Consider the following 13,527-nt stretch of genomic DNA (forward strand, 5'->3'; position numbering starts at 1 on the left):
ACTCTTAAAACATGAAAAGGTCAAGTTTAGTTCCTTTGTCTTAAAATTTATTCGGCCACGATTCACATGCACCCGGTTAGATCTTGTTTGCGTTAGTTTGAGTAGGGTCCTTTCTCGTTAGCTTCCCTAGGATTTTGTGAAGTTTTCATCCTGGTGGAATTACCAATTTCGTCTTCATCCTTTGCCGAGATACCGGTTGTGAGTGATACTCTTCCTATTATTCCGAGTATACAACCGATTAATTCTCGTGCTCCAGGCGACGAGACTTACGAATTTCATTGGAACCCCGTTTGGGAACCTTCTGAAGATGGTATCCCTTTTTGGGAATACACTTCCCCTCGTGTTTTGGCCCCACTATTTTCTTCCGATATGGAGGAAGTATCTCCTACTTCGACTGAAGAATCCGTTGCGACGAGCGGTGAAATTCCCACCGCAACGGAACCTATACCTGTTAGTAGCACCCCTACTACTGGGAGACTACCTCCAGGCTACAAAGCATTAAAGGATGTTATGTCTTCTAGGACTCCCTCCACGAGTTCTATTTGGTCACAGCTTGCCTTTCCCACCACGGAGCCTTTTACTCCACAAAGTTGCAGTACGTCTGTTACCTCAATCCCAACCATTCCAACGGTATGTGTAGCTTCTTCGACCCCCGTTTTCAGTGGTCCTTCGGCCTCTATATTCGGAGTCATTGATCCTACGTCAAACGTCCCAGCAGAGGGACCATACGACCAATATTTACGACATCTTGGTAGGCCTTTGTCGTCTCAACCGACTGTTGAGATTTCGGTCCCATTGTCAATTGATTGGGGCCCCACCTATTATCACGGTGGCCAAGCATCGTCTGTGCAACCCCAAGGGCCACCTAATCAAGACCAACAGTCTTACACAGGGCAACCTGGGAGCCAACAAGGACAACCCTTCCAGGGACAACCTTTGGCCTCTGGTGGTCCGTCTTTCACCTCTTATGATCAATCTTTTGGTAACCCAGGTCAATCTTCTGTTCAACAAGGCCAACTTGGTATCCAATAAGGTTACCCTACTGGACAAATTGGTCAATCGTATGTTCACCCAAACCAACCTAATGTCCAGTATGGTCCAACATCTGGACAAGCTAGTCAACTGTATGGTCAACCCACCGTCCAGTATAGTCAAGCACCTGGGCAAGTCAGCCAGCCTCAAATCCAATCAGGCCAACCAACTGCCCAGCCCACTCGGCCATCTGGTCCGTCAGGACAACCCTCAGTTGTGCAACAACAACTCCACCCCCATCAAGTACAACCTTCTAGGCAGGTGGGCCAACCTAAATATCAACTAGGTCACCCTTCTGGCCAGATAGCCCAACCTACAGGACATCCTTCCGGCGCTGCTCAACCAGGCACTCAAATGGTTGTTGTCTCACAAGCTCAACCCGGTTTTATGCCCCAGGCTGGACCCCAGGCCCCATCCGGTCTTCAAATGCAAGTTGGAATTCAATCTCAACCAGTCTATCAAACTCAGCCTGTTTCTCAAACTCAGTTTGGAGTCCAGCCGCCTTATGGTTACCAACAACCCCAAGGGCAACCTTCGTTTGCCCCATATCAAAATTATCAACAACTGCAGGCAAATCCTTATCAAAATTACCCACAACCGTATGGTGCTCCTGTAGGACAGTTTGGTAGTCAATGGAACGCTGGGGGACAGAACCAAAATCCCTACGGACAAAATCTCTACGGACAAAACCCTATGGGGCCCAGTTCGTCCGGACAAAACCCATGGGGGCAACCACCAGTTGGTTGGAACCCTGGTGCTCCATCCTACCCGCAGCCCCAGATGTCCTTCAACCCTCAGTTACCCTTCTTAGCAACCTTAGAATTATCGGATGTGTCCAAACTGACCAATGATCCCATTCTCCATAATCCGTATTGGCCTCCGGTTCCGACGAAAATTCCCGGTGATTGTCCCAAATTCGATGGTAAAGCTAATGAAGATCCTCAAGCTCACGTCATGACCTATCATTTGTGGTGTTCATCGAATTCATGGCTTGATGATTCGATTCGGCTTCGCCTTTTTCAAAGGACTCTCACTAGCTCTGCAGCTAAGTGGTATATTGAGCTCACTCGTGGATCCTTTCAGGATTTTAACTCGCTGGCTATGGCATTTCTAACTCATTTTCAATTACCCATTCGATATGAAACGGGTACACACCTCCTGACATCCTTAAGACAAACAACAGCTACGCATGTCTCTGATCATATCCATGAATGGAGACGACGTCGACGTATGATCAAGTTTTGGATTCCCGACCAACTTCTTACCGACTGGTCTACGACTTCATTCGTTCCTCCAATAGCACGGGACATTGCCATGGGGGCATGTGTCATTGAAGAGCAAGCTATCGCGCGCGCTCAGTACCTTGACTTGGTTTACTCCCAGTCTGGTACATTATATGATTATTTGCCTGATGCCCCGAGACCAGGAACATCCAAAGCCCCGCCAACACCATCTGTTGACGGTATCATTGGTTATGTTAACTCATCCTCGAAGAAGAATTCCGCGAACCCTGGGAAGCAAAAATCAAATGCTTCGAATGAACACACTTCTCAGGCTACACCCACTTCGAATATTACTTCCGAGGTCAATTCCGTCTAGTCCACCACGGCAAGCAAAGCTTCGAAAGGAAAGAAGAAAGGAAAAGGGAAGAATAAGCCGGATCAACCTAAACAAGACTCCCCTAAACCTCCACCCGAGGAAGGTGCCAAGCGAAAACCCAAGTATCCTTGTCTTATCTGTGATGACAATCACTATACCAAGGACTACCCCAGACGGTCCGAAGTTAGTCGTTTGTTGAAAGGCGCTCCTAGGACTCCTGCGGTGCTCAAAGAACCCTTTCCCTCGCAACAAACTCAAATGGTGGCTGACCCCTCTCAACCTCCATCTTCCTTCGGTTCTCAAGTATTTATGGCTGGAACAATACCTGTCCACATCAGTACTCGGACAAAAGAATATCCGTCATCGGCCAGGAAAGAGCCTGAGGTCCCCTCTAGTGCTCCTCCGTCCAGTTCAGGCCCGCTCCACATCGAGAGACCTAGCACTGAGACGCCTATTCGACCCCCTCCAAAAGGAGTACTCCGAAAATCTTCTTACAACCCAAATGCTCGTGCTGCACAACACTACAATATTGTTGAGGACTTAGCTCAGACTCCGTCGGCTATGTCCGCTTTAGAAGTTCTCCAGAGCTGCCCTTCTCAGAGGAAGTCCTTGCTATCGGCCATCGGTGACAGACCTGGCTGACTCGGACCTGATTACTTTTGATTTGGAAAGCCATACACCGAGACTACCTCACCAAATCGCATTCCTCATACAGGTTATTATTAATTCCAAAACGATTCATCGTACAATCATTGATGAAGGTGCTTCAACTTGCATCATGTCTGTTGCCTGTTGGAAAGCTATTGGTTCTCCGACGTTGAGCCAGTCTCCCACAAACTTGGAAGCTTTTGATGGAAGAGCATCCCGTCCCTATGGTATACTCCAACGTTTGCCCATCTCTTTGGAAGGGAAGACGGTCGAGATGGAAGTTGAAGTTGTTGATGCTAATCTTACCTACAACCTCCTTCTCAGACATAGCTGGACATACGCACTGCGAGCTGTAGCTTTGTCTTTGTTTTGTATCATCTGTTTCCCTCATCAAGGGAAGATTGTTACCATAGACCAGCTTTTATTCTTCACTTCCTCTTTTGAAGGAAACATCCCGTTTGTGGAGCATACCTCCAAATCATATGAGAGTCTGGGAGCTGGGCTTTTTAAAGATCTCGCCCTCATGGGTGTTTTTCCGCTCCCACCTCCTAACGTCACTTCTGTCAATATGATTACTGTTCGTTTTGATCCGTGGATCCTCCCTCCCACTGATCAAGTAGAATCTTGGGGCGATGAGATGCCATTGAGTCCTGCCGAGCTCAACTACGTTGAAATCGTTGCAGCATCGGCTCCCTCTTCTGAACCTGCTCCTTCGAGCAAAGTTCCCGACTCGTTCGCTCCATCCTCATGGCTTGGAGATGAGACTTCTTCAGACCCTTTAAAAGAAATATTCCCTTCTGACGAAGCCATTATTGAGACTATGTCTCCCGAGGAACCTCCTTGGCATGATTATCACCATCGTTCCTCGTTTCTCCCTGCCCATCAGAATATGCTTACTTGTCTCGAACGGTTTGCTCCTTGTCTCCCATTTCAAACCCTTCAAACACCTATCCAAGTTTATCAAGTGTCCTCTGAAGGAAATATGGGGAACATCACACAAACCCAGCCTATCGACATCTCTGTGAAACCAGGGATTGTCGAGCATCTTCACATTGGAGTCACTTGTACTCTGGAGGAGATTCGACTCTATACCAATCTTTTTCGCGAATTTCGTGACGTCTTTGCATGGTCCTACGAAGAAATGCCCGGCATTGATCCTAGCATAGTGGTGCATGAGATACTCACGTATCCAGGTGCTAAGCCTGTTCATCAACATTTACGCCCCGTACACCCCCGCAAGGCTGCAACTATTAAGGCAGAAGTGGAAAAGCTTCTTAAAGCTGGTTTTATTTACCCTATCCCACTCACAGATTGGGTCTCCAACATCGTTCTTGTGAATAAAAAACAGGGTACCATTTGTGTTTATGTCGATTATCGTGATATTAATCGGGCTTGTCCTAAAGATAATTTCCCCACACCATTCATTGATCAAATTATTGACGAGTGTGCCGGAAGCAAAATGCACTCTATGGACGGTTTTTCTGGGTATAACAAGATAAATATTGCCCCCGCTGATCAACACAAGTCCGCTTTTATCTATCCATGGGGCACTTTTGCTTATAAGAAGCTCCCTTTCGGTCGCAAAAATGCAGTGCTACCTTCCAACGTGCAATGTCTTACGCTTTTCATGACATTCGCCACATTGTACAACCATACCTGGATGATATACCAGCTCATTCAGCTAAACGTCAGGACCACCCTACTCACCTTCGCGATATCTTTCTTCGCTGTCAACACTACCGTATCAGACTCAATCCTCACAAATGTGTCTTCTGTGTTGAATCGGGCCGACTTCTCGGGTTTATCGTCTCCCGAGAGGGCATCCGTTTGGATCCCCTTAAAGTCGAGGCTATTTTGAATCTCCCTCCCCCTGCTTCTTTACAGCAATTGCAAAGCTTGCAGGGTAAAGCCAACTTTCTGAGACGATTCGTTCCAAACTATGCCGAGGTGGCTAAAGGTTTCACACGGTTGCTAAAGCGAGACGTCCCTTTCCGTTGGGATACTATCGCTCAAGAATCTTTTGAGCGTCTCAAGGGTCTCCTTGTTTCCGCTCCATTATTGCGTCCTCCGAACTATCATCACGACTATACTCTGTATTTGGCCGCCGCTGACACCACTATCGGCATGGTTCTCGTTCAAAGTGACGATGATGACACTGAGCATGTTATATATTATCTCAGCCGCAACCTTTTAGACACGGAAACTCGATATGCTTATGTTGAGAAGTTGGCTTTGGCCGTCGTTTGTGCTGTTCAACGCTTCCGTCACTACATTCTGCTGCGCACTACCACCGTGGTTTCTGATTGCAACCCCATGACATACATTTTGTCACACTAGTTGCTGGGGGGCAAGTACTCAAAGTGGATTGTCATCCTCCAAGAGTTCGACTTGGAATTTACCACTGCCAAGTCCAAGAAATCCCTTGTATTCGTTGAGTTACTTTGCTTTTTTCCATCTTCTTCCACGCCCTCTCACTCAGAGGATCATATTCCGGATGAGACCTTGTTTCTCATTAGCACCCTCGATCCCTGGTACGGGGATATCATCGTATATCTGCAAACGGCCTCTTTTCGCCCCGCCCTGTCCAAAGACGCTCGGCGAAGGATCCGTCATCAATCTCAACCATACCGTATCATTGGGGATACACTATACTGCCTCAGCGCCGACTCTGTTCTCCGCCGATGTCTAACTCTCGAGGAAGCTGAGCATGTTTTGAATGACTGCCACTCTGGCGCCTGTGGTGGTCACATGTCCGGATATGCCACTGCCCAAAAAATCCTCCGTGCTGGCTACTTTTGGCCCTCTATCTTTAAGGATTGCATTCTTGCCGTCCGCTCTTGTCATGAGTGCCAGATATACCAGCGGAAGATGCGTGCACCTCCCGCTCCATTGCACCTTGTTGTCACCGTCGGCCCTTTTGCAAAATGGGGCATTGATTATATGACCTGTAACCCTCGCTCGGCCGGGGGGCATGGGTATATTATCGTTGCCGTCGATTACTTCACTAAATGGGCCGAGGCGATGCCTACATTAACTGAAGATGGTCACACAGCGGCACAATTCTTGTTCAACCATGTTATCTCGCGATTTGGCGTCCCTCAAGCCATCGTCACTGATCACGGGAAGCATTTCCGTAATCATATGATGACAGAACTAACAACCCAGCTGGGCTTACGGCACGATAGTTCGACTCCATACTACCCTCAGGCCAATGGCCAAGTTGAAGCTATCAACAAGATTTTGGTTACAATGCTTCAGCGTACCGTTGGCATGCATAAGTCTAACTGGCATTTGATGTTGTTCCCTGCCTTGTGGGCCTACCGAACCTCCGTGAAGGATGCCACCGGTTTCACTCCATTTCAACTAGTTTATGGACTGGAGGCTACCCTTCCAATCGAGTGCGAAATCCCTTCATTAAAATTGGCCATCGAACTACTTCCCAACACTACTCCGGTAGAAGAACGCCTTCTTTACCTGGAACGGCTAGATGAGACCCATCGCCTAGCCTCTCTAGCCATTGAAGCACAAAAGAAGAGAGTGAAAACTCACTTCGATCAGACTGTCCATCCACGTTCTTTTGTTGAGGGAGATTTAGTCTTGCTATACGATCAGGCAAATGATAAGCTGGGGGCAGGAAAACTCGAGCCTATGTGGCTAGGTCCTTATATTGTCAAGAAAGTTTTGCAAAAAGGGGCCTACGAGCTAATTGACTATGAAGGGAACCCCCTCGAGAAGCCCCGAAATGGGCTGTACTTGAAAAAGTACTATGCGTGATGCTTGTACACTTTGTTTTGTACATACATGTACTTTAGCAGGTGTGTTGTGTGTGTGTGTGTTTTAGTTTTGAAGGCGTGACTGCCGCTTATTGTGTCTTTCGCTTCTTGTGCAGATGTCTGATACACCTTCTGTTGGTTTCGCTGATGGTGCTTGCCACAGTACTCGTAACTTGTCCTCTGCGGCGTGGGTGATCTATGATCCTCATGGTGAGTTGATAGATCTTCAAGGTGTGCGTTTGGGCCGTACCACTAACAATGTCGCAGAATATTGTGCTGTAATTGAACTACTTGTTGAAGCAATTAATCTCGGCATTCGTGCATTGGTAGTGAACCTAGACTCTCAACTTGTCGTCCACCAGCTCAACAGGCAATATTCCGTCAGAGACCATCGCATTCTAAGGTTGTATTTACGTGTGAGATTGTTAGAAAGGAACTTTGATTTCATCACATATCAGCATATTCCAAGACAATTGAACACATTAACTGATGCATTGGCTAACCATGTATTAGATAGACATTTGCGTAATAGATAAAACATCATGCAAGAAAGCATATAAAGCACAATAATAAAACCATAGAAATAGGCATATGTATATATATATGTGTGTCACAATGTTTGCACCATGTGCATCATATAGTTCAAAAAATAATACATGTTCCTCTCAAATACATCCGGAGACGACATGTCTCTCAAAAAATATGCAGGAAAAAGAAACCTAGGATTCTAGTCCCGGTGGTGCTCACGATAGCACAACACCGCGTGCACCAAGCTTCTCAACAGACAATGGACACGATTAGGCACCCCCACTGCGTGCCTCTGGTATGCTAGTGGCATATCTCCTAGTCTAGCGTAATCAGGAATCCCTCGGGTGAGTCCCTCGAGATTCTGAATCAGTTCATCCCCCTCGGCACCCTCTTCCTGAGGGTCGGCTGCGGGCTGGTTCCTCCGAGCGATGGGAGACATGCCAACTGGTCGCTCTAGGCCAACATCTGCATGTATATACAATTGTTGTTAGGACAAACATGTATTAACAAAAAAAAACATATAAAACATCAAAAAACAAAAAGAGATCTTACCCAGCTCCTTGTCCCACTCCTCTCCCTTGGGCAGTGGGAGATCTGGGTCTCCGGTGAAGTCAGTCCCTGCATATGGCCAATCCTCCACCACAATCAGCTGACGGCGGAGCCATATAAAGAACTCGGGCCTCCAGGACATCTGCTGGCCCCCTCCTCCCCTGGGCATCAGTGCTGCCCAACGAGCCATCCTAGGCTCTCGTGGCAAAGGATCAGCCACTATAGCTCCCTGTCCCTGAAAAATTGGTAATCGTTCCAAGAAAAATGATACCACGATTGAGCCGTACCCAAACTGCTTTACCTTTCCTCGCTTGCACTTTGTAAGCTGCCTCTTGATGTTAGTAGTCACTGCGGTGGCCCAGTCAAAGATGGTAGGATTTAGGCATTCTGTGGCTAACAGAAGATGGTTTTTGCTTGCCTCATGGGGCACCTGCACTCCTGCAGCTCGAGTAATGGTGAACAGTATCACCCTAAGAATCAAGTCCGGAACGGTGGGAATATCCACCTTTGCACTGTTCCTTCCAAATTGCGCCCCTGGGCACACTCGGTCTCGAACTTCAGTCATCTTCTCCCCGGAAGGTCTACTCCCGGTCAAAATAGGCCTCACCCCTCTCCGTGATAACCCCGTGATGAAGTAGACATCGGACACATCGAGCCCCAGCACTTGGTCTCGTAAACGGAACACTTGGTCATCAACATCCCACAGATCAATTATGAATTGTAGTAGCTCGGGTTGAGCGCGCAAGTAAGGCGTAAGAAAGAATTTCTTAAGCCCGCAGTCCCTTAGGGCATTCATGCACCCTTCATCCTCAAGGGCCAAAGCATCCTCGGCATCATGTTCTCGTTCCTTCCATTCTACTACCATTTTGCCTGCTTCTCTGCATCCACAAGAACATATAAATCACAATTAGATCACTGGTAAGCTTACAATCCAGTTAGATTTAAAATGCGTTGGGAAATCTTAAGCGGAAAATTGAGTTGCCAATGAGCGCGAACCTTTTAGAAAAATCGCTCCATTAGCGCGGGTCCGTGCCGGATACCTGCGCTAATGGGCGAAGCCCTAAATTTTTTAATACCCCTTTGCAGAGGTCAATCAGGAAGCAAAAGCATAAAAAAATGTATGGAAATGGAGCTAAGGGAAGTGCCTCTTACCTAGAACCGACGAAATCCTGAATGGTTGCACGGATTGGCCGTAATCACCGTCTGAAGTTCACTCCCCAAACATACCACTACTACTCTTCAGAGAGGTAAAAAGTAAAAGTGATTCTATTTTACCATTTTCACCATATTTATAACTTTTTGACTTATACTTAGGTTTAAAAAGTTACTTTTTGAATATTTTAATATATTTTTGGTCGAAAGTGGATTTTACGCTTGTTTTTTGTTCAGCGACAGGTCTTTTCTGCAGCTTCGATGGTGAAACGAGTTGTATTTTATACTTTTTCGGACTCGGTAAATACACGAAAAAGTCACTGTGCAGTCATCTTTCAGCTCTTTTCTGACTCTCTAAACATGAAAAGATCGTCGAGTTATCCCTCTTGACTCGTTAAACGTAAATAAGAGGCGGTCGTCTTTAAACTCTTTTCCGACCGTGTAAAAACGAAAAGATCGTCGGACCTTTGTCGTTTCAGGTTCGTTAACGGTTACAAAGCGACGTGGTTTCGATCGCTTTTTTACTTTTTCAGGTCGAAGTCACTAAACATGAAAAGTACTCCTCGATCGTAATGGTTGGGCGGTTCTTTCAAGAATTGTTTTATACTTTTTCAGGCTCGAGAGACACAAGTTTACGAAAAAGGACGCCCTTGGAGTTTTCTTTTCTGCTGTCTTTTCAAACTCTCTAAACATGAAAAGACGCCGAGTTATTCCTCTGTCAGACTCGTTAAAACTTGATGACATTGGAGTCCGTCGAGATGACGCTTTACAAGCATATGCTATCCCCGTCAAGCTTGTTAATAAAGATAACTGGGGTACTCGCCAGAAATGGTGGGGGAAAATGGAACCATAATTATTGTCGTGTCGGCAGTATGTCGCTCTTGAACATGGCACTTTTCTGCTTTCATGTCTGGGTGGGGACATCTCATCTTGTTTTTCACTTGCCTCCGTGGATTTGGGTGATCCTGTTTGACCTCTCATCTGCTCATTGTCTCGTCACCATGACCTTTGATCCATTGATGTCAAATACTGCCAAGTCCACTGTCATGCCGCCGATATGTTCAAGAGAAGTTGACCTCTGCAGAATAACAACCTCCCTCTGATAGCTCACATAATTCTGATTTACCACAACATTCTTCCTCTGTCTCGTGTCGATGATGTGGGAAACACTATGGCCCACCTTCGATCAAGGTCATTTCCTGTCGACTTTAGCTCATTATCCAGGAAGTTGATCTAGAAACTCCCTTCCAGTGCCTTGGAGCATGCATGCCTCAATGGCAGGTTCTTCGTGTTCGACGTGAGGTTTTCATCATTGGCCTCCGATCGAATGATTCTATGGGTGTTCGACGCCAGCGCACTGATTCACACGCTGTAGATTGTACGTATAGTACCTTGAGGGCCATTGTCATTATTGGTGGTACCTCTCGCGTCTGTTAACAGTTTTCATTATTGACTGGTAATCAGACGATGTTCATGCATGTTCGACTTCAACTCATGTATTCACATGCTTGAACTTGTACTTTTGTTCAGGTCGAGATGGAGCGCTAGACCCTGGATTTTGTCTATTGGAATCTAGGCTGCGATTTTGTGGATTATTATTACATGACTCATTCACTGGATGGCTGCGACCATGCTTGAGTCTATTCATCGATCCTCACTGGATGGCTGCGCCCATACCATGGATCTAGATTATTATGTACTCTGTTATGGATGGCTGCGCCCATACCACATATATCATGTACTTGAGCTATCAGTTGTACCTCTCTATGCAGATTCTCTAGCGGTAGCTGCATGTGTTCTTGTAAATCATTTCACCCCTCTCTCTCTCTCTCGGGCCTCATGCTTTAGGGGGCATCTGTTACACAGTAATTTGTCACCATTTGTCACCGTCTCTGTTACCCCTTTCCCACACTTTGGAGGACTCATTTCGGGACCTGTGAGAAGTGACATAACTTGAAAACACTTGCATTATGTTCCCGTAAGTATGGACTTCATATGCCCTGAAGACATCTCCTGCAGAATATCCTTAAAAAGTTCCCTTTTTCCATTAGCGCGGATCCACAGTGTATTACTCGCGCCAATGGGGGAAATCCTCCAAAGAGGGCGCGCCAGTTGGCGCTTTGTCTCAGAGTTATACCCGCGCCAACCGAGTTTGGAAAAGCTTTTTAACAAATGCATGCCCGAAGGTTTTTTCCTTTCGACTCATGAAGCTTTTTAAGGATAATGCCAATCTCATGGATGTTGAGATTCATCGTATCTCCCTTTCCTCTATCCATAATAGCTTTTCGAGGATAATGCCAATACCATGGATGTCTTGATTCATTGTATCTCCTCCTCCTCCTCCATCTATAAAAGCTTGTTCTGTTGCATTTGACAAGCTAGTTTTGGGCATAGGGAGAATTATACTGTCAGAAGTCTGAGAGATTGTTGTAAGAGTCTTATTTGCATTCATAATCAAAGAGAGAGAGGCTTGTTCCCAATCCCGACAAGCTTTGCAAGACATATGTAGCTGATCACCCAGCCAAAGGAGGATTTGACGTCAGAACTATGGTTGTATTATCCTTTGTTGATTATCAATAATAGATGACTATCATTATGGTTCCATTCTTGTTGTTCATCGTGATGATGTTTGAGTTATATATTTTCTGACCGATATATAATTGCATCTATTGGATTTTATGCTTGTATTCGTGTCGTTCTTTGCATGTGCAGGTGTCCATTCACGAAGATCGTGAGGATCGTGACCGGATGGAGCAAAGGAACGTGAGTGTCAACTCTTCTACAACACTAGCGTTGTAATCCAAGTAGGCTCTCATAATCCACCTTTAATTTGCAATTAGGAACTTGCGTGATAGCATTGTTTGATTGTTGCTAGATCCATTTTGGGCTAGTGGGGATTGCCTCTGTCCGTAGAGGGGATTTACCTCTCCAACACACCTCTTGGTAGATCAGTGCATTAGTCTTGGGAGAATAGAGTCTAGGATGAATATGAATGAGGACCTTGTTTCTTGATCAAGGAGGCCTTAAGACTACTCCGCTTGTCTTCTACGGCAAAGGGAAGCAACCTTACAACTTTATACTTTGAATTGCAAAAGGTGATGGCTTATCAAAATGAATTCATTGATGGATTTATCCTTGGGAAATTTCATTCAAAATTACATGGCACATACATTGAGAGATGCTATATAGAGTCAAAATTCCACAATTTAAGCAGTAAATGCATGCAACAATTAGCCCTAAAAATAACGAAATTCTAAATCCAATGTATATGACAAAGTAAAATAAGAATAACATTAAAATCATGTACTTACATGTAATAAAACATATCCAACCATCCACAATTTGACAATATAGAAGCTCCAAGACAAGATAAACCAAATCTAAACATCAAAATTCATCCATAAAGATCCAATTCATCCTCTAAGAAAAATTGCACAATTCTCAAGAGAAAGAAGAGATCCAATCCAAAGTGATGGTGAACAAATGAAATAATCTCACTTGTATTTATAGACTAATGAGGAGTTCGAATTAGTCTCCTAAGTGTACATAAGCTCCAAAAATAAAATAATGTGCTAATAACCTAACTTTTGGTGACAAACCCACCAAACTAGCTCACACATGAAATAATAAGCCACTTAAGAGTTCAGATGATAAATAATACATGTCGTAGGGCCTTCCAAGAGGCCAGATGAGGTCCATAGGTGCCATAATGAAGAATATGACCCTCAAAAGTGATGGAAAAGGGGTTGGCACTTTGTTCTCCAAACAATAAACTTGTGGTGCTCTTAGTGGGTGTGGGGACACAATAATAACCTCCTGGGTCTCCAAATGTGTCGAATATGTCTGTAGATAATCTATAAGGGCTCTGATGATGGTGTAGGTGATGCCACATCATCCTACAAGTCTTGGGTCAGATGCTAAGGGCATGGTACATCTGTGGGGTCAACTGGGCAAAGGTGAACCATATGCATCTTCCTCATCTAATAAGTGAATCTTGAGTAATCTCTTAACATCACCGAGTTTCCATGGAGTGCTTTTTACTACTGTGGAGGCCCATGGCCCTCAACACACACCCTACATGTGCCAATGTATCCCTCTGGAGGGTTAGCAACCTGTATAGGGAGACCAAATGCAAGATGGAGACCATCTGCAATCCTGCATAAGATCCAATGCATCCCCTATCCTTCCAGTACAACAAGTCATTAGAGAAATCGAATAAATGGGCTTACTAACCATGGACCACATG

This window comes from Pinus tabuliformis, chromosome 7, assembly GCF_031772625.1.
Source record: "Pinus tabuliformis cultivar Carrire ecotype Pingquan chromosome 7, CPIR1, whole genome shotgun sequence".
NCBI classification, from domain to species: domain Eukaryota; kingdom Viridiplantae; phylum Streptophyta; class Pinopsida; order Pinales; family Pinaceae; genus Pinus; species Pinus tabuliformis.